At 40.5% G+C, this 8,609-nt stretch overlaps 1 long non-coding RNA gene across 1 annotated transcript; it reads right to left on the bottom strand.

The window, feature by feature from the left end:
• Positions 1-2,233: 2,233 nt before the first annotated feature.
• On the bottom strand, positions 2,234-8,117 carry LOC129048352 (uncharacterized). Its single transcript, XR_008510624.2, has 3 exons — positions 7,998-8,117; positions 7,597-7,657; positions 2,234-3,721 (listed from the first exon to the last, which is right to left on the bottom strand). It is a non-coding gene; the product is annotated as an uncharacterized LOC129048352 (long non-coding RNA).
• Positions 8,118-8,609: the final 492 nt, after the last annotated feature.

The raw sequence follows: 8,609 nt of genomic DNA, 5'->3' as shown, positions 1-8,609 counted from the left end.
TCTCCAAGTGTTAGGATGTCTAGAGTTGAGGTCTTTTTGTATCTGTTTTGGGAGAGGTGTATGTGAGAGAGTGAGTTTTCCTTCCATGTCTTACTCTTCTCACTGCTACTGAAATATGAACATAAAATGCTTTGATCCTATTTGGCTGTCCTAAATCCCATGTGGGGACACACAGTTTTGCATCTCTTTGTAATAACCTCAAAGTCATTCCTGAATTCCGAGACAGAATGAGGGCCTCCAGTTTCATTTGAATTTTTGTCCAAAGTAAGAAAATAGAGTATCAAATACTGAGATGAGGAGACAAGGCAGCCAGGGGATGAAGGATTAAAGAGCTAGGTGACAACATAAAATTGTGGGAGACATAAAAATCCAATTCCCATGCTGCCCCCTTAAGACTCTAAGACCTCTAATCATTTCCACCAAGCTCCAACCTCAACATCAAGTTTTACAAGGTGGTGGGGATAGAAGACTAAGAATCAGAAAAATTCCCAGAAAATGGACCAGGAAGAAGCCCAGTTTACCACCTGGGTCTGTGATACAATGTACTATATTGAAATATTTTCATCTCAGCCAAAGCCTCCAAAGTGGCTCCTCCAGCTAACGAGTGTTTCTCAGCTTTCACTGATAGGAATCTATTATTCATGCATAGATCTAGTCTCTCTAAAAGGGCCTATTTCTGGATCTTCCCACTCCTCAGATTGTATGTTTACTGGGTAATGCTGTACCATCTTTAAGATACCTCAAAAAAAGCAATGAACTTGTGGAGTGCTTTACAGTTTACAAATCATTTTAGCATGATCCTATTTCTCCTGTCTATGACCCACATAACCAGTTCTAGCCAATGAGTTGTGAACAGAAGTAATGTGTCATTTATAGGCCAGAGCATTACACTGCTGTGCAGGATGCTCCAAACTTATCTTTCCCTCTGCTAGAAAAACTACAGTATTTTGGGATGGGTTGCTTCATCAGCCAACAGTCTCAGAAAGAGTCAAAATAGAACCAAGTTTCCAGTAGATGTGCAAGGGACATGTGATGTGAATTGTTAAAGCCACTAAAATTGTGAGGGGAGTTGTTTATTATAGCCACAAAACAGTCTGGTAAATGGTAAAAGTACTACTTATTTTATGCCTCTAAAGGTATATTCACAAATTCGACGAGCTAATCCATGATGACTTTTCTGGACCATTCATTAGTTTTCGGCTTTGATCCAATCCCTCAACAGGTTTGGTATTTCCAGTCTGAAGTACCCTAGCACTTAGAGTCCATTGTGACATATTTCATCCACCATTATTACTGCCTAGCCCATTCATACATAGATACACCCACACATGCACGCACTCACACAACCTGCTTCATTGGATGGTGCCAGCTTATCAAGGACCTGGCAATCAAGTACCTTCCTTGTTCCATTGGTTGAAAGCTACACAGAGCTACAGAAGGGTTTCATATAAAAGGAGTAACCAGAGAGAGTGGCCTCTTCCATTTTATAACCATGGGCTGAGGAGGGGAAAGCACAACAGATGGGACGTGGACTGCTGAATCAGATAAAGCCAAGACAGAGCGGGGAAAGAGAGATGAGCATTGGACTTGGACAGAGAAGGAAACAAGACTATAGAGACTCAAACAAATTCCTAACCGGGAAAATCACGAGGCATTCCCCAACCAGGCTGTCCACCAGAATCCCCAGCTGTTTGTTAAAGTGTAGATTCCTGGGCTTCATCCCAGATCTTCTGAATCTGAATCTCTAGGGGTATGATGAATAGGAAATATAATTATTTTATAAGCCTCCATGATATTCAGATAACCAGCCAGGCCAGTCTCCCACTGGATTGGGTAAACAATGAAGCCCCTTCTAGTTCTGAAATCTCATGGTCTATAAAGAAAGCCAGGAATATCAGAAATCAGTGTCCCAAGATAAAAGAACCGGTGCTAGTCTTTGCTCAGGTGAGCCTGTGCTTATTACGTGAACTTTGATAAATTAGTTGAGGGGCTATACATATTAATAAATATAAATAGTAAAATCTTTGAAGAAAGGATAAATTTGAGGTCAGGGTTAGATATGAGGGTGAACTTCCTGGAAATGTAGGTGCTTTACCAAAACTAAGGTAGGCTGCATGTGGTAAGTAACTTGTATCCCTTTAACTTGCCATATTCTGTATCTCAAGATGGGACCGACTTCATGAGCACATGGCCTTTGCGTGTGAGTCACACCCAGAATCACTCTCAGAAGGGGCCCTGTACTTGGTTTAATGATCTCCTGGTACCGTCTTGAAATTCTTAATCATTTTATCTTTGGACATGAGTTTTACAAGTGAAGTCTGATGAGACAACAGAGCACGTGTGTGAGCAGAGCAGGATATAACAGGCAGCAACACATGCAGGCACAGGCGTTGGGGCACTGCATGCAAGGGGCTGTGTGCATGCCAAGCAACTGAACTGGCATACCAGAGGCAGTCCAGCCTGCCATGGGGTCCTCAGGGGACAACTAGGGATGGGACTTGAGCCCAGGTGGGTAATGGCAGTGGCAGCAATAGCAGCAAAGCAGCAGCAATGATCACAGCAACGGGAAGACAGCTTGCCCATCAGTCCTTGGAGCCCATCCCTGTGATATCCCCATAAATATTAACTCTCTATCTTCAGTTCCAGGACAGAACTTGCTGGTGCTCAGGCAATATAATTTGTTAGTAAATCATTACAAAATAAAAATGTATACATGAACATTGCAATAAAGTATATCCAAGAGTTATTAGAATGTTTTAGAGTTTAGAATCTCCAGTTTTGATAACTCCTGCAATATTACAAAGCAAATATTCACAGGCTTTGAATTAGAAATTAAATTTTGAAATTGTCACAACAGATAAGAATGCCATTTTCATATAAAACTTCAATGAACCAACTATTAAGAAGAAATAATTTTTGGATTAAATTTTCCTCGTACTGAAGAAACACAATAGGCTATATAAACAGGAATTTTGAATTACAGTTGACCCTTGAACAATGTGGGGGTAGGAATGCCACCCCACCATATACAGTCAAAAATCTGCATATAACTTTAGAATTCTCCAAAACTTTACATAGCCTACGGTTGACTGGAAGCCTTACTGATAACATGCATGGTCTATTAACATGTATTTTGCATGTTATATGTATTACACACTGTATTCTTACAATAAAGCTAGAGAAGAGAAAATGTTATTTTAAAAATCATAGGGAAGAGGCAGGGCCAGGCGCTGTGGCTCACGCCTGTAATCCCAGCACTTTAGGAGGCTGAGGCAGGCAGATCACAAATTCAGCAGTTCAAGACCAGCTTGGCCAACATGGTGAAACCCTATCTCTACTAAAAATACAAAAATTAGCTGGGCATGGTGGTACGTGCCTGTAATCCCAGCTACTCAGGAGGCTGAGGCAGGAGAATTGCTTGAACAGGGACCCGGGAGGCAGAGGTTGCAGTGAGCTGAGATTGTGCCACTGCACTCCAGCCTGGGCTAGAGAGCCAGACTCCATCTCAAAAAAAGTAAATAAATAATAATTAAAAAATACATAAATCATAGGGAAGAGGAAATATATTTACTATTCATTAAGTAGAAGCGGATCATCATAAAGGTCTTTATCCTCATTGTCTTCTCATTGAGGAAGAGGAAGAGTTGGTCTTGCTATCTCAGGGGTGGCAGAGGTGGAGAAGGTGGACATGAAGGCAGAAAAGGCAGGCACATTCAGTGTACTTTTATTGAAAAAAAAAAAAAGAAAACGTGTGTTAGTGGACCCACACAGTTCAAACCTGTGTTGTTCAAGTGTTAACTGTATATACAAATTGTAAAGTTACTTTCAGTTGCTTATAGGCTCTCTACAAGTTACAGAAAATGCCTGAGAAAATATAAAAATGCCACTATATATATATTTACATTTATAATTAAATCCAAACTTACACAAAACAGATTAGTACAAAGAGTTAAATCTTTTTAGAAAAATTGTTTGACAAGAATCAACAGTTTTAGGTATATACTGAAGACCTTTTTTTGAGACTTCGTCTCACTCCGTCACGCAGGCTGAAGTACAGGGCGCAATCTCCACTCACTGCAACTTCTGCCTCCTAGATTCACACAATTCTCATGCCTCAGCTCCCCTCCACACCCAGTAGCTAGAATAACAGGTGTATGCCACCACGCCCAGCTAATTTTTGTATTTTTAGTAGAGATGGGGTTTCGCCATGTTAGCCAGGCAGGTTTCAAACTCCTGGCCTCAAGTGATCCACCCACCTCAGCCTCCCAAAATGCTGGGATTACAGGCATGAGCCACCATGCCCAGACCCTAAAGCCTTTTTTCAAAATAATTTCTCAGAAATGTATCCAAATCCTGCTACAGCCAATAAGATTCTGCTACACAATTCCAGTAACAGTTGCATTAGCAGAAATATGCTTCTGAAAATTAAAAATTGTCAAAAATTAATTGTAATCTTGGCAAAGAGCAACACGTCATTTTCAATTTTGTATCAGTTGAAGATGAAATTGATAAAAGTTTGATAAATTTTGATAACCTAATAATTTGCAGAAAAAGAGAGCCAGAAAAATCTTATTGTCAATAAGATGTCAAATTAAATTACTTTTTTTATTGTATTATATAAGTATGACATCAAAAATATTTTTGTTACTCATGTATCACTATCACTATAATAATAATATACAAATAATAGTATAAAAATTATAAGTACATTATATAAGTAATAAAATATTTTTAGAGGAAAAACTTATATTTTAATAACTTTGTGCTTTTTTTCTTGCTCTTTGAACAAGGAGCTCCAAATTTTCATTTTTCACTGGGCCATATTTGTTATGTCACCACCCTGCTCAGAGGGTAACTATTCTGAGGTTTTGCAGGAAACTTCAGAACGCGTCTAAGATTCCCATCTTGCCAAAAGTTTTTGGTGATTTCATTGAGTACAAGAGAGTCTATGTATCCTGTAGCCCAGAGACAAGGAGCATTATAGCAGCTCTATTCTTACTATCAACATTCTTAGGAGTTTTGGGGTGTCCTTGACTTTGGGTTTCTCCTTTGGACCAAGGCCCTCATCTTCTGAAACATAAGGAGCTGTATTCCAAGCTTTCATCCAATGATTCATGAAGCCAACTTCTTTAAATAAAAACAGGGCAGGAAGGAGAGAGAGCGCATCAGGCTTCTTTGAATTTGGGCCAGTGTTTCCAAATGCAAAATACTCACCAGCTCAGGCTCCCCTGGCTTTGTAGATAAACAACAAGATGACCTTTTTATGTCAGAAAAGAGCAGTGAAAATTCCATTTCCTTGTGGAATGTTGAGTTTGTAACCAAGTTTCTCTGTGTTTCTTCTCAAGATAACAACCCACAAAATGTCTTGATAAATGCAAATTGTAGGATTTCTGTGGCAATCCAGATATTCCAACAAGTGATCTTGCCTTTTCTCCAAACACATCCTGGGAACCTCTCCCCCTAAGAATGGAAATCCCCTTTTCCCTACAATGTTGCATACTGGGATCCTGGAAATGACACTCTGTCCAATGATTAGGTACTGTGAGAGCAGGGCATGTCCCCACTCTCCTCCAGCCATTTCACAATGAACTGAGGCCATTTCATCAAATCCCTTCCAGGGGGGAGTCCATTTCATACAATGGAGAAAAATGCAGCCATTGTCCACTCCCTACAGGACTTTCAATCCACTTTCTCATCTTTCACTATTCCCAAACTTCCTTTGGAAAAAAAAAAATTAAACTTTCCCAGGCGCCACCAGCCTGGGGATAAAATCAGGGTGGCCATAAGAGTCATGTTCCCACCCTCCTTTAAAAAAAAAAAAAAATCCACTGCCCCCGCCAACCCTAATATTCAGCAGGGGTCTGGTGATTATTCTCTTTACTGGATTGCTTTAAATAACAACTCTTCAGGGTGAATTTAAAATAGAACTTGAGTTACAAAATTCAGTTAACATGCAACCCTCCAAGAACAGGTCAAGTACATGCAATGAGGCCCACTCAATGATCATTTTACTTTTAACCTCTCACAAGATATTTAGTTCAATAATAACATACTGAAGAAAAAAAACCTTTTAAATATCTGTGTTGTGTTCTGTTTAATTTACTTCTTAAATAACTCTAATATAAAAGCTATTTATTAGAGTTGAAAACATGAGGAACTTCTTTACCCAACTATCCAATAGGAAAGGAGGAGACAGAGAAATCTTGACCTTCACCTCGAGGATATGAGAAGAAATGGATAAAAGTGAATTAAGTGACTTTGTGTCTTTCTCTGACTCCACAATGGAATCATGATCCTTGCCATTCATTCCATCTGTATAATTAACGTAAACATTCTTTGCAGGCAACTGGACCAAAGAAGCAGTGGTTGGAGTCAATGCTCCTGCCAGCACTAACATCTTGGCAGTGATTCAGGGCCTGTTGGAGGTGCAATGTCCACATATAAGATTGCCAGGGGTAAATGGACTCTAGAGTGGTAACATGCACTGCCATGGCCATGTGAGTCCTGTGCAGCCAGACCCAGGAACTGTGCCTGACCCAGAGCAATTATAAAGTATCCATCTATAGGGTGAATGCCTGGGTGGCATCTCTAAAGAGCTTACCATCCAGTTAAAGATAGACAAACTCCACCCAAAATTTGAATGTGAAGAGCAACAAATGAGTGGGTCAAATCAGAGCCACATCAGCTCAAGGCAAAAAGAGCTCAGAAGGTGTTTGAGGATGGAAAGGCCAAGAACTTCAGCCATGGGCAATTCCATACATATCTTCATTTGTCCCCCATCAGACTGAGGATGGAGGTGAAGATGATAGCTACAAAATTACAGTGATGATCTCATGGGTGACAGTACTTTACAGATACCAAATAAATGGCCCTGCTGATGGGAGTTACTCTCAGGGTTATAACTCTGTACATCTTTACTGCCTAAATGTGGAACTGCCTGAGCCTCCCAAGTTTCAGAAGACACAACAAAATCATAATAAAACAGTTCCCTCTGTATATGGCTGGGAAACAAGCACAGCATAGGAAATCATCTTCAGCCACAGCATTCCTGCTGCCTCACTACTGGTAAAAACAAGAGGCCAAAAGAAAAGAGCCTTCCTGCCCCATCAACCATTGAGCAAAGCAGGCTGCAAACAGAGTCCATGCTGCATCTGTGATTCTGTTTAGTGATGATGGCCTGAAAGGTTCTATGAACGGCTGATACCTTCTGAATTGGCTTTTTTAAGGGCTGGCTCTGTGTTCTGGCTAGAATATTACTCTATCCTTCAATATTACTTTATTGTTCTCTGCCTTTTTTTTCTTCTTTTTGCTTTAGTAGCCAAAAAAATTTTAATGAATGGTTTAAACAGCTTATGAAGTTGTCATGTTACACACTAGCTAGGCACCCAAACAAACAATGCATTCACAAGAAATATCTCAAGGAGGAGCCATGTTGTCAACACCATCCATGTGCTGTGCTCTTAAATGGACTCACCATGTGTCTTAGTCTGTTCTCACGCTGCTGTGAAGAAATACCCAAGACTGGGTAATTTATAAAGGAAAAAGGTTTAATTGACTCACAGTTCCACATTGCTGGGGAGGCCTCAGGAAACTTACAATCATGGCAGAAGTGGGAGCAAACATGTCCTTCCTCACAAGGCAGCAGGAGAGAGAAGTGCTGAGGAAAGGAGGAAAAGAACCTTATAAAACCGTCACATCTCATGAGAACTTACTATCATGAGAACAGCATGAGGGTAACCACCCCCATGATTAAATTACCAGGCCCCTCCCATGACATGTGGGGATTGTAGGAACTACAATTCAAGACGATATTTGGGTGGGGACACAGCAAAACCATATCACCATGCCAAAACCAAGCCTTTTCGCGAGAGTACTCTCATATGAAATCCCACATGCACACATGAAATTGGCATGATTCATTTTATGCCTTATTTGTTTATAATAACCAAGATAATATCAGGAAAGTGGAAGAAAGCTTAGAACTGAACCATCCTTACCTGTTCCTATCACTACACAGTAAATGTGAACTGTAATCCCAGCACTTTGGGAGGCTGAGGCAGGCAGATCACGAGGTCAAGAGATCAAGACCATTCCTGGCCAACATGGTGAAACCCTGTCTGTAATAAAAACACAAAAATTAGCTGGGCGTGATGGTGCATGCCTGTAGTCCTAGCTACTCAGGAGGCTGAGGCAGGATAATGGCTTGAACATGGGAAGCAGAGGTTGCAGTAACCTGAGATCATGCCACTGCACTCCAGCCTGGTGACAGAGCAAGATTCCATGAGAAAGAGAAAGAGAATAGAAGAGAAGGGGAAGAGAAAGGAAAAGGAGGAAAGGAGGAAAGGAGGAAGGGAGGAAGGGAAAGAAGGAAGGAAGGGAAGAAGGAAAGAAAGAAGGACAGAAGGGAAGGAACAGAGGGAGGAGAGGAGAGGAAAAAAATAAAGAAAGGCAGAGAGTTCTGACATTAAGAGAAGAAATGTTGCCTTATTCTTTTAAACAGAGATTTAGAAACAGCTGCTTGATGGTCTTGTCTTTCCTAGTCAACAGACATTTTTATTTTCTTTATGCCAATATTTGTCACCTTTGCATAACATTAATACAGGCTGGGA

Source organism: Pongo abelii, chromosome 8 (assembly GCF_028885655.2).
Source record: "Pongo abelii isolate AG06213 chromosome 8, NHGRI_mPonAbe1-v2.0_pri, whole genome shotgun sequence".
NCBI lineage: Eukaryota > Metazoa > Chordata > Mammalia > Primates > Hominidae > Pongo > Pongo abelii.
Note: the sequence above shows the minus strand (reverse complement) of the source record. Positions and strands in the feature narration are given on the sequence as shown.